Here is a 20,995-nt window from a genome sequence, read left to right on the forward strand (position 1 = left end):
ATACAGGGAAAAAAAATTATGGGACATATTATCCCAGATTAAACAGGCAGATACAATACAAAACCACTGTGTGTAGGCAGTTTTACAGTATGTCTAGAATGCAGAGAGGAGGAATAGGCTTAAAGTATACATCTGGATTTAATCCTTTAGAAATGGCACACTAAGGAAAGCAATTGTATTAATCCCTAATGTATGCATAGAGTTAGAAAAGAAGAAAGTACTGAAGAATGAAGCCCTAGGGCACTCTAATTTTTTGGTATCAAGGATGTAAAGAGGATCTTGCTAAGACCACCAAGTAGAAACACGGTATAGGACAAAAAGAAAGTTTGTAAGGGCTTGGCAATATATGTTATTAGTAAAACTTTTTAAGTACCCACACACACAAAAAAAGTCAACCAAAGACAGAGTGATTCAAGAGAGAAAGTAATCTTTCTCCTTTCCCTCCATCATTATTGGATTTTTATTGTTGAATATAATAAAGAGTATTGGACAGAACCAGTCCCTTCTGTGAAGTTAGGTGACAAAATCGCTTGAAATGCATTTTTTCTTTTTACAAATGAAAAAAATGTTAAGGAAGAACACTTTTTATTAAATTTATTGGGGTGACATTCGTTAATAAGATTATATAAGCTGGCCCTGGTCACTTGGCTCAGTGGTTGGCCTGGCATGCGGAAGTCCCGGGTTCGATTCCCGGCCAGGGCACACAGGAGAGGCACCCATATGCTTCTCTACCCCTCCCCCTCTCCTTCCTCTCTGTCTCTTTCTTCCCCTCCCGCAGCCAAGGCTCCATTGGAACAAAACATGGCCCTGGGCGCTGGGGATGGCTCCTTGGCCTCTGCCCCAAGCACTAGAGTGGCTCTGGTCTCGACAGAGCGACGCCCCGGATAGGCAAAGCATCGCCCCCTGGTGGGCATGCCAGTTGGATCCCGGTCGGGCGCATGCGGGAGTCTATCTGACTGCCTCCCCGTTTCCAACTTCAGAAAAATACAAAAACAAAACAAAACAAAACAAACAAACAAAAAAAGATTATATAGGCTTCAAGCATATATTTCTAGGATACATCATCTGTATATTGCACTGTGTATCCACCACTCAAAGTCATTAACACACAACATGAGGTGCATATTCTATAACTGGAAACTTGCTAACGTGTTACTTAAAAATAACAGTGTTTGGTGGTAGTTGTGATAACCTGTTGAGCAGCAGCTCCTCCAAAGAACACAGCAATCATGTATGGCTCAGCAGCTCCACATCAGCACAACTTATGGACATAATCACCTTTCACCATTACAGATAAGCTATATCCATAAAGAAAGTCGGTCTTATAATTTTTTAATATTTTATTATATTTTTATTCGTGTGATAATTAGATACCCTTGGATTGTCTATCATGCTGTTTATGCTGTTTATGTTGTTTATCAATAGCTCATAATGTTAGGTACAACACCGTCTCATTATCTGGAATATCCATACTGAAAATGATTTTTTCCTTGTTAATTATGTTCAAACCAAATTCTTTAGGTAATGATCAACATTTGACCACTCAAGGACATAAAGCATTGCTGCAGGATAATTTTAATACTTTCTCTGAAATGACCTCTGTTGCCTGGCTCATGGGCTGCAGCATTTCTTCAACATGATTACTTACAGCAGAAGCATCTTAATTTGCTGAAACATGTTAAACATTTTTCAGTTTTATATATGCACTCAAATATGCAATCATATAGGAAATTGTGCTTTAAACAGGTAAGTATCCTTGGTCCTCTTTGGCCACAAAGTCTCTTAAGGCATTAGTTCAAACTCAAAAGCATGAAGTTTGTTTGCTGATATCTATGCAGCCATCCATCATCATTAAATATATCTTTCATGTTGATTAGAATGGGAATTGTCTTTACTGTAGTTATATTTTTAGTAGTGTCTTCAAAATTCTCTTCAATTTCTGAAGCCCCAATTTCATTTTTTAGAATCCCTTTTCTAATCAAATCTCTAAAGTGAACTTCTTTTTTCTTTTATTATACATTTTAAGTATTTATCCATTTGTTTCACTGTTCCACTGTGCTAAATATTTAGTTATGATTACTATATATGGAGTATGGCTATGGTCCTTTATTACTCTGTATGATCTAAAACATAAGACTGAAAAATGTTCTCTCAGCTCAGAAAATGGTTTATACAGTCATAAATCTTCTAATGCATATTCTGGGTGAAATTCTATTATTGAAAGTTCTTTTATAATGATCCTTCTACACCCAATTAACCATATATATCCTACACATTAAAAATGAGATTTGGAAATTCCAGAGACTATCAGCTAAATTTAGTAATATATTTTTGGGATGCTGAGTTGCATCCACAGTGATAGACATACAGGAAAAATAAAGATTATGTTTTAGAATGTTTTCTTAACTTTATTCTACAAACTTTCAGACAGATTATTATTTAATTCTTGTAAGAATTTTATGATAACTTGAGCTTGGTTCTTGCTGGAATTTTCTTCTTTGCAGGAAAGAAATAATGTTTTCAACATCTTCTCTACTGATCTAATTTTTTATCAATAATTGTAAGTGACCTAATACCTGCTGATTGCCAATGATCACACCCCTATTTAACTACCAAGACTCTGCAAAGTGTCACTGTCACTTTCAGAAATAAACCTTTTCTTTTTTTTTGTATTTTTCTGAAGCTGGAAACGGGGAGGCAGTCAGACAGACTCCCGCATGCGCCCGACCGGGATCCACCCGGCATGCCCACCAGGGGGTGATGCTCTGCCCATCCGGGGCGTCACTCTGCCGCAATCAGAGCCATTCTAGCACCTGAGGCAGAGGCCACAGAGCCATCCTCAGCGCCCGGGCAAACTTTGCTCCAATGGAGCCTCGGCTGCAGGAGGGGAAGAGAGAGACAGAGAGGAAGGAGAGGGGGAGGGGTGGAGAAGCAGATGGGCGCTTCTCCTGTGTGCCCTGGCTGGAAATCAAACCTGGGACTCCTGCACGCCAGGCCGACGCTCTACCACTGAGCCAACCGGCCAGGGCCCAGAAATAAATTTTTAAAATCAGAAATCCTTCTCTTTTTCCAGCTTTACTAAAATAAAATAGACATTTTGTAAGTTTAAGAAGTACAGTGTGTTTATTTAATAACTGAAATACATTTTTATATTATATTTTAATGTAGTGGAGGAAGAAGTCTAAGATAAAAGTGAAATTTCATTTTGAACATTTCTCTCTGTATGTTGTGGTTGTTTCATTGATATTGAAAATTACTTTGATATTCTTGTTTATTGAACACCACAAATGAGAGTGGAAAGTTACAAAAGAGTAAGAATTAACCATTTTTTTCTCAATTCTGATTTTATTCTAAGCCCATTTTATACTACTTTATGTCAGTTCCAGTATAAATTATGTGAAGTGTGTAAATACAAAGAATCTTTAATCTATGCCCTATTTTGTGGTCATTGACAGTTGCTCTGCCTTTACACAGAGCTGATGCTGCGGACTGAGTGTCTATTTCCAGCTGTCCAGTTGGGTCACTTAACCTCTCTTTACCTTAAAAAATAAGGGCATGTTGTTTGTTGACTTACCTCAATAATGCCTATTGATGTGATAACATTGATGAAGCTATTTGATTATCTCACAAAATGGTTTCTATGTGATTTCAAAACTATCTACTGTATTTTTCCTATCTGAAGAAAAAAACTCATGAAATTAGATTATTCCTGTAGCATTGCATGGGAACAGAATGAAGGGTGATTTTTTTTCCCCTTAAAAAGGGATGAAATGATTTATGGTTGCCAAAGTTGGACAGTTTGTCTCAGAGAAATCAAGTGTTGCTTTCATAAATGTGCATTAGGCATATACGTCTCTGCAATGCAGATGAAGTCCTCAAAGATTCTCTTCCTTGTGAACTGTTTGTGGCATTATTATCGGCCAATTTCTCAGATTATAAACCCAGATTATGAAATGGGAGGCATTTTAGTCTATTTAACATATACACCCAAATCTCAAAATCCTGCCCATGCTTCCTCTTATTTTACTGTTTTACTTCTTAATCCTCGCTAATCAGCTTTATTTCACACTGCTATGATTTTCTCACCTTGAATATTATAAGAACCTTTTGTCTGACCTTCTTGTTTTCATTATATTTTTCCTTTACTTTCTCCATAGTCATGGTGGATGTGGTCTCTATTCATTGTGTCAAATCTATAATCTACCATTTTCTCCCATAGAGCTTTTGTTCTAGTCATGCTGAAAAACATACAGTTTTATGAAGATATGATGTGTTTCATGTTCCAGCTTTTGCATGGGACTTCTGTCTGAAATGTTTTTCTATGGGAGGAAGAGTATAAGGTGAGATTGGAAGCTGGATGCTTGAGTTCAAGTCTTATGTGCTCCATTTCTACTTGTATGACCTTTGACAATGTTTTTAAAGTTTGTCTTTAATTTTCCATCTTGAAAATGGAGTTAGACTACTACTACTACTGCTAATAATAATAATAATAACAACATTCCTTAAGGCTTCCTTTGATGTGCAAATGAGGTAATTAATGCATGAAAAACATTTATAAATAGTAATATGCCATGAATATAGTCAATAACTAATCCTGTTAGCTATTATTATTATTATATTTAAGCCAATTTACCCCTTGTTTAAATACCAATTTGTTTATTTCTTTCTCTTTCTCTCTCTCTTTAGCTGAAAACTTTTCTACCACATTTCTTCTATTACCAGGAGAATTAATCATTTCTTTTTATGCCAAATTTTAAATATTTTATAGATAATCTTATAATAGCATTTACAGATGCTTGGAATTATGTGTCTATCTTGTCTACTAACCTATGAGTCTTAAAGTTAGGACTTAGGTTTTATTTATATTTTATTTCTACTTTTTGTTATAAAATCTGCCATAAGAAAAATGTTTAATAAATATATTGAACATATGAATGAAAGGTACAGTCAAGAAAAGTTTATTAGAAAATATTTCTGGGAGGTCTAGTTGAAATCACTGCTTTCTAACTCTTGGGAATATGTGACCCTAAGGCTTGAAAAAATAATTATTTTTTCTCAAACACATGAATGACCTTTTTCCTAGTAGTATGAAATGAATTCTTAATGAAAAATAGCCCTTTTCTTTCAATTTTACCTTTAGAGAAATTCTTCCCTTGCTTCCAAATGACTTCTTCATTGACCCAAAAAGCTGAAATGATTTGTTCAGCAATATGTCCCAGATGGCTTTTGGCAGTTGCAACTCAACACAATAGTGGAGCACAATAGGATATGGAATAATTTTTACACTGCTGTGATAGCTGCAACATTAATTACTACTCAGTAATATTTTCTGAACCATATAAATTTCTTAAGTTGAAAATGAGAGAGTAAAGTTTTGGTTTTCTTATTTACTTTTTCATTGCTTTTTTTATTCTACTTAATTAAGCTAGAAATATATTCATATATCTATAATTAGCTCACAAGACATAAATGTCTTTATTAAAATATTAGTGGATCTTTATTATTTTTATAATGCTATTACAAAATCAATTCCATAAATTTAAATAAAATAGTTGTTAAAGAACATCAAGGTTTAGTTTTCATATTGGATGTGTTGGGCAGAAAAAATATATTATGCTCACTTTGTCAAAGATGGTGCTACCCACGTGGAAGCCCATTGCCCAGGTGATAATATTAGTTTAGTTGTCCTTTTTGCTTGAGATGGGCGTGATTATACTAATGTGTGTTGGGGGAGGGCTTTCATGCCAAAGGGTTTTAAAAGGAAGAGAGATTACATTGTTCCAGGGAAGAGAGATTACGTTCTAGGAGGGGGAGCCCATGCTGGAGGAGAGCAGAGAAAGGCCACATGGAGGAGAGGGGAAGCAGCCAAAATGGCAGAATGCTGACGAAGAAGCCAGTTTATGCAGAGTTTGTGCAGAGAGAGGGAGATGGGGAATAGAGGTGAATGAGAATGGTGAGATACAAACCTTTGATTCTAGGAAACTCGGATAAGTCAGTGGCTTTGCCAGCCCTGAATGGAAAAGGAAGTGTTTTCCCATTGTGTGTATTTCTTGCCCACCAGGTGCAAGCTAAGATTAAAGCTAACGGCCCACCAGTTCTTCGCTCCATTGTTTCATTACCATCTGTCTGAATCAAATGCAAACCTGTACTGGCCAGGCGGCTGTGATGGTGGCTGCAACTACTGGCTTTATAGAATGTTACTCTATAATTTTTTTTCTAAAAGATTTTCTCTGCTCTTTTTTGTTCTTTTTGAAAGAAATTTAGAAAATCACTGTATATGTTAAACAATTAAACAGAGAATTTAGCTTTATGTGTTTGGGAAAAAATGAATTGAATTTCTTAGTATTTTGATATTTGTCTTTAGTGCATAAATTTGACAAATTATTTTATTATTGTTTTCCTCAACAGAATACACTGCTCATTACAATGGTTCCTCATTCACAACTAATGTGTATAAAGAACTGTTTTTCTGATGATTTCAAGGAGATACTTGTTTGTTTGTTTTTTTCAGATAAGCTCTGAACAACTTTAAGAAAACAATTTTAAATCAAAGACATTTCAGCCTCCAAATGTTTAAACTTCACTTGGTTAGATCAGTTACCTTCCACAATCACCAATGTATATCTTATATAATGCATTTTAATGTGCATTATTAAATTATATGGGTAAGATATGAAGGGAGAAGAAAGTGCTTCAGTTTCTGTCCCAGAATAAGTATGGAACCAGAACCACAGGATATAAAACAGTTGTATGTAAATTTTTAACAGTTATATGTTGTAATATATGATACCTAGAGAAATGTTTCCAGCAAATATATTTCCTAGTAGAGTTTCAGCACTGGGAAGTTAGTACATTTCAAAAGAATTATTAGTTATTAATATAATACATCAGTTACGTTGACCAAGCAATCATTTTCTGTTCCACAAGGAAAGACAAAAAACACAAAATTTATTTGTTGTTATAATATTACAAAGTTTCAAGATAAGATACCTCTGGTATTTGAAACATTGATTTTACTGATAATTAGCCACATAATTTTATCAGAAAATTGCCAAGTTTGTTTTATACTCCAGGTTGTTGATTTGTAAATTTATTGATTAAGTGCAAAAAGGGGCATGAATCACGTCCGTATCTCATTCTAGGTTCAGATCATCCATTGACATTAATACACATTTGCATTTAATAAAGTTCTCTGCTTTATAGAGAGCATGGTGGCATCTGGAAAACAATTTGAATAACCTCTAAGCTTTTCTTCTATATTATCTACCCTTTGATTTATATTCCTTCTCTCTAGAATACTAATATATTTTCATTTTGAGTTCCGTGAACTTTCTTGCTTCCATTTTCTTTATTGTTTTAATATTTATTTTATTGATTTTAGAGAGAGAAAAGGAGAGAGAGGGAAAGACAGGAACATCGATCCATTCCTGTTTGTGCCCTGACCAGAAATCAAACCGACAACCTCTGTGTTTCAGAATGATGCTCCAACCAACAGAGTTATCTGGCCAGGGCAAAATAATTCAACTCTTTTTTTCTTTAAATTTTATTTATTGCTTTCAGAGAGAGGAGCGAGCGGGTGAAAGAGAGAGAGAGAAAAGCAAGGAAGGGGAGAAGTGGAAAGCATCAACTCATAGTTGCTTCTCATAAGTATCTTAACCAGGCAAGCCCAGAGTTTCAAACCAGCAGCCTCAACATTCCAGGTCAAGGTTTTATCCACTGCATCACCAAGGTCAGGCTCTTCCATTTTCTAAACCAACTTTCCAACCAACTCATTACCAAATATTATCAATTTTGAAAATATGTCTCAATTTTTTTCTTTTTTTCACTATTCTCACTTCTGATCCTTTAATGCCTTGTGTACCATTTTGTCTCCTCCCAATACCCTTCCACATGGACTTTGAATGACACTGTTTAGAACAGGAGTTAGAGATTTCTTGTTGGCTTGTATCATCTCTAAAAGCTAAAATCTAAATTCTACTGCAGTAAGTTTTCCAAGGCTTACTGTGACCTGCTCCAGCCCAACCTTGTAGCTTCTGATCCTGCCTTTTTCATATGACCTCTCCCTTTGTAAACCCAGCCCCACACATTCCTGACCTACCATTCTTTGTCAGCCTTTTCAAGCTCTATTATTATCTCTCTTCACGTCTCGAGGCCATGTTCTCATTCTGCTTCTCTGATACAACTTTGCATAGACTCCATGGAGAGAGACTTTTCATGCCACTGTGTTGAGTAACCTATACTAACAGTTTCCACGTTTTATTATTAGGGTCTTCCCCTTTGTTTCTGTCACTAGGCAGAAAGCTCCTTAAGAGTATATATAGACTTACTGTTTTCTCACTATTCCACAAAAATATTACGGGAGACCACGACTGCATAAAATACTCACTATCTGTCAAATTGAGGGAATTAGATCCATTCTCATTTTCACTCTCTACCAACTCCAGTGAATTAAATTTATGATTAACTTTAATTGGTATCTACCCCCCCAAAAAAGAATGTAGCTCCCATTTTCTAGACCTAATACATTCTTTGCTTCTTTACTAATGTTTCAAAGAGAAAAATCTTCATTGTGTGCGTATTTTTAGTACAGTAAATTTTAAGTATATAGCAACTCTTGAAACAACTTTATAATGGATATTGCTGTTTCATAAAAAAATACCATTCTAACATAAGTTGTTGTAAGGAAAAAAATGTTTATTGAAAATTGGAAAAGGAAAAACAATCTAGCATTTGAGAAAGTAATGTGAATTAGATTAAGTAAAGAATAACATTATGTACCATTAAGGTTTTATGTGCTATAAAATGTGAAGAGTAATTCAAAGTTGTGAATTGACACAGAGAAAATCCTGAAGAAACACAGAAAAATTTTAAACTGTAGCCATCATTATAAATTTACACTCTGCTATAAACTTCTGTGCATATATTTCAAAAGATATGCCTAGTGAATGAATCGTTTGTTTATGTTAGTCACATAGTGTTTGAATATTTGAGACATGAAGCTACTGCTCAGCTGTCATCCTTTACAAGAATATTTATTTTACACTCTCATATGAAAATGGGATCCTATTATTCAGTCACAAAGAGTTTCTAATCATCTTCCTATTAGCAGAAAAATATAAATGAAAATGTCTTTATCATTAAAGAAGATTTTTCAGACAACATGTTTCCACCACCACTGGGAAGTAATTCTCTAAGAGATTTCTACAGGCCTTGTGACAGAGTTTGTTAACAAAGAGATTTTCATAATAAGCAGCCTTGGAAATCAGAGACCCTTGCTCCCTCATGGTCAGAAGGAAAATATGTTTCCTTCCCAAGGTAATAAGGATAATGCCTCCCTGCTTAGATTTTCCTGTATAAATTGGGGATTTCTTAAGCTCAGGTTTCTCAGCTGTCTGATTGACCCACTGAGTGTGCATTATTCACCTTGGCCTGCTTCATTCACAGTGTCCCCATGAGACTTGGGGACAAGGGGAACTGATAAGAACATGAAGCTCACACTACTTATTGCATCATGAATATTAGACTGCTAGATCCACATGGCTCATTGCTTTCCTACTGGCAGAATATAGGAAAGTGTGGGTGTTGATCTAGCAGCAGCAGTCAGCACTGCTTCTTGACCTCTGGACAAAGTTGCTTCCCTGGATTCATTTAATGACTCCCTGTATCTCATAGTCAAAGTGCGATCTCTAGTGCTCCAAAGATTATGCTTATATGCAATTTTCCTTTCAACCACCCTCATGTCTCATGGACCTTGGTTATCTTTCCTGCGGAGTAAAATATATCTTATTGTCTCATCCCTATGGACATTTTCCTGACTTCTAAAGGTATCAGGGTTTATTCAAATCAAATTACAGGCTTCTACTGTATCTTCTAGGAATTCTTCATTTTCTGTATTATTTTTAATTGTTTGCACTTATGCATCATGCATATATCAAAACTATTGAGCAACTGTTCGATGCCAGTCAGTAATAAGATACTGGAGGTAGGTTGATAAATATTATAGCCATAGTTCTGGATCTCTGGAACATTTTAGAGAATTGGAAAAGACAACATGATAAAGGAACAATAATATTTATGATTGATTCATGAAAGTAGATATAAACATGTGTGACAAGGGGTGAAACAATATAAGGTTTCTCTGTGAAAAAGATGCTTCAGTTGAAGCCTGAAGAAAAAGTGCAAATAAGTCATAGGAAGACTTGATAGACACTGTCTAACACAGAGCCTTGAATCTAGACAGCACTCAATCAATATGTGAGGAATGAAACAAACTATTAAAAATTCTATTTTTTTTTCAATTTTTAATATACTTTCTCTAATTTCTGACACTTTTTGGGAGAAATTAAAATTTTAAGGCAATCTATTACTTCCTATAAGTGATCAAAATTTTCCTCTGAAATCAAATATTTTCAGGTGTCATAATGGCTCTGTCTCTGGGCCACTTTCTCCCTTCTAGGACACTGGTTATTAAACCTCAAGGGCTATATGATGTGTTTGGGACCCTGAAACTATGTTCATTATTGTAAACCCATTTTTTAGCTGTGGTGTAGAAACAGAATAGCCCTGATATTATTTTACTCAGCTAATAAATTGAATTAGCTAGTCTCATAAAAGTAAAAGAAATTCTTCCATTGGCTCTTGCCTGACAGGAAAGCACTTATAGTGCCTGCTTACCAGAGACACAGAGAGCCTGAACATTACTCACCCACCAGACAGCTCATCCTGTCATCATCTGGAAATATTTTTGAAAAATCTCCCATTGACAGGCATCTCTATTATGCCAATCTGTGGAGAGAAATTCAGCCAATGCTGTTTAAAAGAACTTAGTTGCAGTCACTCAAAGTGCTTGAAGAATTATTTAGCCAAGTGTCTAAATAATTTTATTCTAGTGTAAGCTGACTTATGCCTGACATTTTTCTTTTAAAGCATCAGTTCCTTGAGAGTATATAATAATGCTGGTAGTAAAAAGGAAAAGAATGAATTTTTTAATACACATTTCAAAAATGAATGTAGACGATGTGTTTATATTAGATAAAGTTATTTTGCAGTGTATAACAAGTGGTATTTTGGAATGTAATAGATAACCAAATTAAGGCACTGCAGTGCTCATTTCCTTTTTATAAAACAATTATTTTTACTTCATTTGATTCTGCAATTAGATAAAATTGTCATATCTAGTGTTTAGTGAGGACAAAGATTTGTATCATTTGCTACAAACTTGAAAAATTACCAGTCTTATCTCTCACTTCCCAGACTTCTTCAACAAGCAACTCTAATTCATTAAATTTAAGATGAATAAAGGAACAAAGCTTACAATTGTTAAGCTTTTCATTCTTCAACTTCAGTCAACTTTTAAAGAATTTATAATTAAGAACTTATAATAAAGAACTTATAATCAAGATATTTAATTGAAACCTAGAAAATCAAAGGTTACTACCCCATAAAGTAAATGTTTTAACTAATATCTAAAACTCGGCCCTGGCCTATTGGCTCAGTGGTAGAGTGTCCGCCTGACTTATTGAAGTCCCATAATCCATTCCTGGTTAGGGTACTCAGGAGAAGTGACTATATGCTTCTCCCCCTTTCCTTTTCCTCTTCTCTCTATCTCTCTCTTCCCCTCCTACAGCCACGGCTTGACTGATTCGAGCACATTGGCCAGGGAGTTGAGGATGGCTCTATGAAGCCCCTGCCTCAGGTAGCTGCTAAAAGTAGCTCAGTTGTGAGCATGGCCCCAGATGAGCAGGCAGAGCATTGACCCCAGACAGGGGTTGAGGAGTAATCCCAGTCAGGACACATGCATGAATCTGTCTAATAATCTTCTCAACTCATACTTAAATAATAATAATAATAATAAATTAAAAAATAAAATAGAGCTAGGAATGTCCTGGTGAAGCAAGAATGAAAAGGTGTTTCAAAGAAACGCATGCATGCACCAAGAACGTTTGGCAGGGAGAAACATTGTGGACAAAAGGGGCTGGAGTAAAAAAGAGGAAGAAGCAGACGGGTGCAAGTGGAGATGGTCAGGGGCTCAATTACGCAAGGTCTTGTGGGTCATTGCCGAAAGTCTATCTCTGAGTTTTTCACGGTGGGTTCTGGAATTCTGCATTTATAACAATATTCAATTGTTTTCTATATTAATTAGAATTTCAGAATTCTGGATTATGAAAAATTCTTGGTGACTGTCACCAGCAACTTAGGCTTGGTGGCTAAGCATTAACATGGGAAACCTATAGAAAATGATGACCATTTTCTAGATCACTGGCAACTCCCTTGTATAATTTATCTCTTAGAACATAGCTAGACCCCAAGGTGAAGTTCACAACAATGCTCTTTTCTTGTAGGAGGTCACATTTGTCTCTTATTTCCCAAAATGATGGCTACATTTGGCTTATAGTGACTATACATTATTGGAATCACTGATGCGCTTTTCATTTGTAATCACTTCATACATTTACATCCTTTTACAGATGGCTTAAAATTACTAACTTTTATTACTTTTATATAAATTTATTATTTTTACTGCTCTACTAAAATGTTAACATTTTCATGTACAAATTTTTGGAGTGCAAAAAGAAAAAAAACTCTACTAGATAATGTCTGGTCAGAAATAATCATTGGTATTCCAACTCTTGACTTCCTCCGCTCAGAAGGTACTTTTCGCAGTTACTACCCCTGCAACAGAAAAATGTGTCTCCTGACGTTACCCGTCTGGCTTGGCAGATTGGTGAATTTCTATCAGCTTCTGAATGATGTGTCATAACCTGAGTGAACATCAGAGCAAAACGCATAGCTGTGATGTTTCGGTGTAAGCCCAGCATTTATTTTTCATGAGCCAGAGGGGGAGGGAAGCAGCTACCCAGATACTTGCAAGTAGGGCTGGAAAAAACTGGGCAGGCGTGAGAGTCAGGAGGTTCAGAAAGAAAAATCTGTTCTCAGTTTTCTTATTTTTAGTTTAATATGTTCATTTTTAAAACTTTGGGATATTCTCAGATACCTGCTTAAAAAGTCTCTAAAAAAGAAAAACAGACAAAACAAAAAGAAAGGCATGAGAGGAATAACACACATCTTTTTTTTTTTTTACAGAGACAGAGAGAAAGTCAGAGAGAGGGACAGATGGGACAGACAAACAGGAAGGGAGAGAGATGAGAAGCATCAATTCTTTGTTGCAGCTCCTTAGCTGTTCATTGATTGTGTTCTCATATATCCTTGACCAAGGGGCTACAACAGACCGAGTGGCCCCTTGCTCAAGCCAGCAACTGTGGGCTCAAACCAGAGACCTTAGGCTTCAAGCCAGCAACATTTGGGCTCAAGCTAGCGACCATGGGGTCATGTTTATGATCCCATGCTCAAGCTAGCGACCCTGTGCTCAAGCTGGTGAGCCCGTGCTTAAGCCAGCAATCTTGGGGTTTCAAACCTAGGTTCTCCACGTCCCAGTCCAACAGTCTATCCACTGCACCACTGCCTGGTCAGGCTGCACATATTTTTGCTGAAGAAAAGTTACTGATATATATTGTATAAAATTTTAATTATTCCAGATGTTTTCCAAGTAGTCATTTAATTATAACTTCAGATACAACAAAAAGCAGAGCCTCAGAATAGCAGGTAGGCCTGTATACAAAAAAGTCATTTAGCTTTCCTGACTTAAAATGAGAACTGAATTTTTTACTCTTTGTCCTTTATTACACAATCTTTCAAAAGGCCCACAGGAAGAACTGAAGATCATTATCTCTCTCTTTTTTCTCTTATACAACATTTGTGAGTTTACTAATTTATTTTTTATTGTGGTCAAATATGCATGACATAATATTTACCATGGCAACTATTTTGAACTGCACAGTTCAATGACATTAAATACAATCACATTATTGTGAAACCATCAAAAAGATTAAGTTTACGTTTAATTGTATCACATTCTCAGAACTTTAAAAGACCATTTAAATGCATACAGAGAAAGTGCACATATTATGTCCTCACATCTTGATAATTGTTCACTAACACAACCATGTAACCAGGATCCACATCAAGTATTAATACATTATCAGTACCTCAGATGTTCCCAGAAATGCAAGTATGCTAAATACATATTTGTTGAACAAATATGTAAATGAATGAACAAAATAAGGATATCTCTGCCATGAAGGAGTTTTAACTCCAATACCTGTAAGTTAGTCAAAGCAAAGAGAGATCAAACCCACAGGTAGGGTGAATGTCCTTGCGAGTAGGAAATCCACAGTAAAGTCTTCTAGCTAATACAATTGAGCACCTTGCTTCCAAGAGGTCCAGGAACAAAGTACCTTCCTTGGACTATTCTTCCAACTACTTCTGTATGTTTGCGATTGTTTTAAAAAGAAGAACTTAAAAAGCTTTTAATATTTTCAAGGATGAGCAGAATTTAAATTACTCAGTTTTTTTTTTTTAATTTATTAACTTATTTATTTTTAAGTGAGAGGAGGGAAGATAGAGAGACAGGCTCTCACATGCATCCTGACTGGGATCCACCAGCAACCCCAACTTGGGGCTGATGCTTGAATCAGCTGAGTTATCCTCAGCACCTTGAGCTGACACTCAAACCAATTGAGCCACTGGCTGTGACAGAGGAAGAGAGAAGGAAGGGGGAGAGGGAGGGGAAGAGAAGCAGATAGTCACTGTGTGCCCTGACTGGGGTTTGAACCCAGAATGTCTGTATGCTGGACGGATGCGCTATCCACTGAAAAAACTGGCCAGGGCCCCCTTAGCATTTTAAATCACTCTTTCTTCTACCTATTTTATATTTTTCTGAAGCTGGAAACGGGGAGAGACAGTCAGACAGACTCCCGCATGGGCCCGACCGGGATCCACCTGGCATGCCCACCAGAGGCTACGCTCTGCCCACCAGTGGGAGATGCTCTGCCCCTCCGGGGCATCACTCTGTCGTGACCAGAGCCACTCTAGTGCCTGGGGCAGAGGCCAAGGAGCCATCCCCAGTGCCTGGGCCATCTTTGCTCCAATGGAGCCTCGGCTGCAGGAGAGGAAGAGAGAGACAGAGTAAGGAGAGGGGGAGGGGTGGAGAAGCAAATGGGCGCTTCTCCTGTGTGCCCTGGCTGGGAATCGAACCCAGGACTTCTGCACGCCAGGCCAATGCTCTACCACTGAGCCAACCGGCCAGGGCCTTCTTCTACCTATTTTATATCTGTTTTTTAAAATTATTCTTTTCCACCTACACATCTCCTTTTCTGATATATATAGTAAGGATTTCTGGTAGTTCTGTACCAAATTTTATTCTTTTACTCTCTGTGTGTGTGTGCCTGTGTGTTTGTATGTGGATGTACTCTAAGCATAGAATTTACCCATTCCCAGATGATTATGCATCAAGTAATACTATTTTTAAAAAATAGATTCATGTTTGATAGCATAAACCACTAGGACAATTCTAAGCTTGCTTGGACATGTAAGTACTATTCATGATTCATGGAGATGTTGTTTAAAGCCTCTGAATAAATATGGTACAACAAATCTTTACATTTGTATTCATAGATTGTTTGAACCCTGAGATAGTTGTTAACAGAAAGCCATCAATACAAAGGACATGTAGAAGAGATAATCATCAGGACTATGAATACAAAGTAACAGGATGACAACTGCTCTACATTCTTTAAATGACACATTGGGAAATAACTTGCACTGGGGAAATCACCATCTAGAAACATGCAGCATTTCATTCCACAGGGAATTGGTTCAAACCTTGAAGAAAGACATCCATTTTGAATCCCAGTTTTGTCACTTACAAATGCTTCTAAGTTTTCGCAGTTCTTTGCACTCTCATTATCTCCGTGTTCTCATCTGTAATACGAGTACATGTTGTGAGTTGTCATGAGGGTAAGTGGTTTAGAATTATTGTGATTTTATTTTATAGTGAGAATATAGATATTGTCATGTTGACCTAAATAAAGAAGTAAAGTGAGGCAGGATAAAAATTTTCAGAAAATGAGTTTATTCAGGATTAGCAGAGGAACTGCAACGTGGGACAACAAATTGTAGCAAGTTACAGGTAAGTCTACTGAGAGTTTGGGGTAGGCTGTTTTTATGAGCAGGGGATGTAAAAATGGATGAGTTCAATTACATTCTGTTAAAATCAAAACCAGATAAAGACCAGCTTTTAAAATTTTCTGAGTAGAAAAAAAACACCATACTCAATTCAAATAAATAAAGCTCAATTTGGTTTATCCTGCGAGACCAACCCAACCTGAGTTATTTCATGTTTTCTTGACTCTGAAGAGACCATAAGCAAACTTCCTAAGGTTGAAATGCACCCACTGGCCAACTCCCTATCCTTAAGAAAATTCCAATAATATCAGGTTTCTGTAAATGAAGCATTGAAATCAGTTTTGTTTTCTTCTAGTGAGAGAGACAGAAAGAGACAGACAGACAGGAAAGGAGAGAGATGAGAAGCACCAATTCTTTGCTGTGGCACAGCAGTTGTTCATTGATTGCTTTCTCATATGTGCCTTGACCAGGGAGCTCCAGCTGAGCCAGTGACCCCTTGCTCAAGCCAGTGACCTTGGGCTTCAGCCTGTAACCTTCGACTTTAACACAGTGATCATAGGGTCATGTCTAAGACCCCACGCTTAAATTGGCGACCCTGCACTCAAGCTGGTAAGTCCGTGCTCAAGCTGAGAACTTTGGGGTTTTGAACTTGGGTCCACAGCATCCTAGGCTGATGCTCTATCCACTGCATCACTGGCTGGTCAAGCATAAAAGAAATCAATTTTTTATTTCTTAGCTTTCGTTTTCTTGACAGCGTGTGCGGAAGATTTTTCCATTTATTTAATCCTCTGGTTCTACTTTTTTTTTCTTTGTGACAGAGACAGAGAGAGTCAGAGAGAAGGACAGGTAGGGACAGACAGACAGGAAGGGAGACAGATGAGAAGCATCAATTCTTTATTGCAGCACCTTAGTTCATTGATTGCTTTCTCATATGTGCATTGACCGAGATGCTACAACAGACTGAGTGACCCCTTGCTCGAGCCATCGACCTAGGGCTCAAGCTGGTGAGCCTTGGTCAAACCAGATGAACCCTTCCTCAAGCTGGCAACTTCGGGGTCTTGAATCTGGTTTCTCTGAGTCCCAGTCCGATGCTTTATCCACTGCGCCATGACCTGGTCAGATTGATTCCACTTTTGATTAAAATTCTTTCACAATCTTTATCCTTGATTCCTGATACAAAGTTCCTAAAATCGTGATGGAGTTGATAAATATCTTTTGTTATAATATTTGGTACTAATCTTTAGTTTCTGACACAATAGCTTATAAAATCCTTGTAATCTCTAAAGTTAGAAGAGAATTTTTTGTAAGATAATTTGATAGCTGGTGGCTAGAGGCCCCTGGAGAGCTTCAAGATGGGTACTGGTCCCAAGAAAGACCAAGAATTCATAAAATAATCGAAGCTTTCAGTTCCTTCTCAACTCTGGGAAGGAGGGAGGGGCTTGAGAATGAGTTAATCATCAATGACCAATGACTTAATCATGCCTATGTATTGAAAACTTCATTAAAAACAATAACAGGATCGGAGAGCTTGGAGCTGGTGAACAATCAAAAACTAGGAGGAGGGTGGCATACTGAGGGAAGGTATAGGAGTTTCATGCCACTTCCAACATATCTAGCCCTAATCATCTCTTTCACTTACCTATTGCTGAGCTCTATCTTTTATAAAAATCATAAGTGGTCTGTAAAATAATTTTCTGAGCTTTATGATTGGCTCTAGGAAATTATAGAACCTAAGAAGGGGGTACTAAGAACCCCAAGTTTATAAACATTCAGAAGTAAGAGAGACCCAGGACTTAACAACTAGCATCTGAAATGAGGGCAGTCTTGTGAAATTAAGACTTGAACTTGAGTATCTCATGCAAAATCCAGTTTAATTCAATTGTAGGACATTCAGAGGATATCTAAAGAGTTCAAGAATTGTTTGTTGGTGTAAAGAAAAAATTCACACAGTTGGTGTTAGACATGTTTTGTGGGTAAAGTGAATCTTAGTAAGTATGTAATGATGAATTTGCAGTAATTATACAATATATACTGATTTTCTCCATCTTAGTGTTGCTATCAGACTGTTTGTGTTTGATCTCCATAATATTCCTGTGAGTAGCTAATTTCTTGTTGATTAAGAAATTTGACTAAGGATTCAGTTTCATTATTTTTATAAAGAAAAAAATAAATTTTATTAAGTACATATGGGTTAGGTACCACAGTAATCCTTTATGTAACATACTCTTATATTTGTATGTCCTCTATTTCTCATTTAACATGCAACCAAACTGAGACTTACAAGAAAATGTTTGTCATTTTTTAGAGATGATATCACACATATGTACTACAACCAAGACAAATACAGGACTATTTAGTCCTTTCATCTAAAAGTGTTTTTGCTGTTACTATTATTGGCAATAATAACTCCACTATTATGTAGCTCTTTTACGAGTGTTTTCCTACAATCTTATGAATGGGTTTCATATTTCTGATAACAGTGGATTATGCACATCTTTTATCAATTCTTTATCCAGTGACATCATTTTGAGACCTTAAAATCAGCCAGGGTGAGAATATTTACACCAAAGAAATTGGCAGCAACTACATTTGAAGGCTTCCTCTCTTCCCAGAGCCATTTCCCAACACACCATGTACATAGCCAACTGAAAAGGCAATTTATATTAACATAGGACAGAACAAATGGTCTTTTTCCAGTGTTCTATTTATTCATTGGAATAAATATGATGTATAATTGTGTAAATGTGTACATATTGTTTAATGTCTATGTACCCACCTACATCCACTCCTCATCAGACTGTGAAGTCTAAAGAAGGTAGGTATTATATTTAATTCACCTTCTGATGTTACCTTCTTATTATAGCCCCTGACTTATAAAAGGCATTTAATGAATACATTTTGAAAGAATATATAAATATATCATATTTCATTGGCAATTAATATAATTACTAATTATTTATAGATTTACAGTACCATGACTTTGAAATTCTTTTCTTATAGCCTTCATACTACAGTTTTCATTTTGTTTGTTCAAAAAAGTGAGAATCACAGCTTCTAAAAGAGGTTTTGCTACAGCATAAAAGTGTCAGTTCTTAAACCTAGATTTGTAGTTCTTTGCCTATTTTTGTATGTACTTCCAGCTCAATATTGCCTTTATATCTTTAAATGGTTGAAAGTAACCAATAATAATAATAATATTTGTGACACTTGAAAATTATATAAAATTCTAAATTCAGTGTACATAAATAAAGTTACATTGGAACAAAATCACATTCATTCATTATGTATTGTTTATGACAGTGTTTACACTATAACTATAATAATTAAAAGGTGGTGATAGATATCATATGACTTTACCTAAATATTTACCATCTAAGCTCTTTATAGAGAAAGCTTGCCAAATCTTGATGTAGAGCAGTGGTAGTCAACCTGGTTCCTACAGCCCACTAGTGGGTGTTCTACCTTTCATGGTGGGCGGTAGTAGAGCAACCGAAGTATAAATAAAAAGATAGATTTACCTATAGTAAGTTGTTTTATAAAGATTTATTCTGCCAAACTTAGAGAAAATGTGACATAAAGTACTTGGTAAGTAATTATTATTATATGCTTTAACTTGCTATAACTATGCTTTATAAATTTTATAAAGTAAAGTTACTTCTCTACTTTATAAATCACCATTACTGTGGAACTGGTGGACGGTTAGAAAATTTTACTACTTAACAGAGATACAAAAGTGGGCAGTAGGTATAAAAAGGTTGACTACCCCTGATATAGAGCATCAGTCTGTGGTAGAACTGTTTCCAATTTTGCTGAGTTCATTTCAGAGTGAAGTATCCTTTCTATGGTGAGATAGCTAAGTTGTAGTAAACACTTCCCTTGTATAGAGGCTTAATCTTGCTCCTGGCAGATATTATCACCAAGGTCAGAGATTATAGTGTAGTGAGAGCTTGTTTCCTGGTGCTAAATATACAGACTTAGAATCCTGGCAATCCTGGTACCACTCTGCTCCAGCTATATGTTTTTGAATAAGTTACGTTAGCTTTCTGTGCCTCATTGACCTATATTTTAGAATTATTGTGAATGTTAAATCAATGTTAATATTTACATATTATTTCTTAGAGTTATATAATAGTTTTTGTAAAAAGGTACACCTACCTTTTTGTTAGTATTTATCACTCAGATATTATTGGACATATACTAAGTATACCAGAAAAAATTTTAAGAGCATTAGTTTACAATGTTCAACTTTGAAAACGTCTCTATGCTACTGTTGAGTAAATGAGTTTGTAAAAATGGCACTAGGCAGTGCCTTGTATGTGATCTGTGAAACTGCTAATCACCTTCCTGCTCTGGAAGGGCCATTGTTATGCTAATGTTGCTGGAGGAGAGGTTTTCCTGTCAGAAAAGTTTTAAAAAGAAAGGTGAGGAAGGAGGAGGAAAATAAAAAAGAAGCCAAAATGGCAGGGAAAGAGAGAAAAGTCAGTTTTTCAGAGTAAGAAGCCATGTTGGCAGATTGGGAACCACAGATGAGGGCTTTTGTGAGCTCCGCTGAGACTGGTGGGGCCTTTGATTCTAGGAAAAAACAGAAAAGATTCCTCCCGGTGTGGAATCGGAGAATGTGTCAGTAGCTTTGATAGCTCTGAGTGAAAGGGAAGTGTGTTTCCCTATGTGTTTGCTCGTCGGCCAGAACGAGCCTTGAATAAAAGAATGACCCACCATTTTTTTGGCTCCACTGTTTCTATACTGTTGGGCAGATAAAATATATTATGCTCACTTTGTAAAAGATGACGTTGCCCACGTGAGGCCATCGCCCAGGTGATATTAATATGTGTTGAGAATCCTTGTAGCCTGGGGCTTGGTTTTGGGATTAAGCCTTTCCCACCCTTTTTGATGCAGGGCGGTACAAACCAATCATGCCTCAGAGAAGTGAGTTTGTATTAGAGACTTCCCTACTTTGTATATTGGATTAGAG

This window comes from Saccopteryx leptura, chromosome 1 (assembly GCF_036850995.1).
Source record: "Saccopteryx leptura isolate mSacLep1 chromosome 1, mSacLep1_pri_phased_curated, whole genome shotgun sequence".
Lineage (NCBI taxonomy): Eukaryota > Metazoa > Chordata > Mammalia > Chiroptera > Emballonuridae > Saccopteryx > Saccopteryx leptura.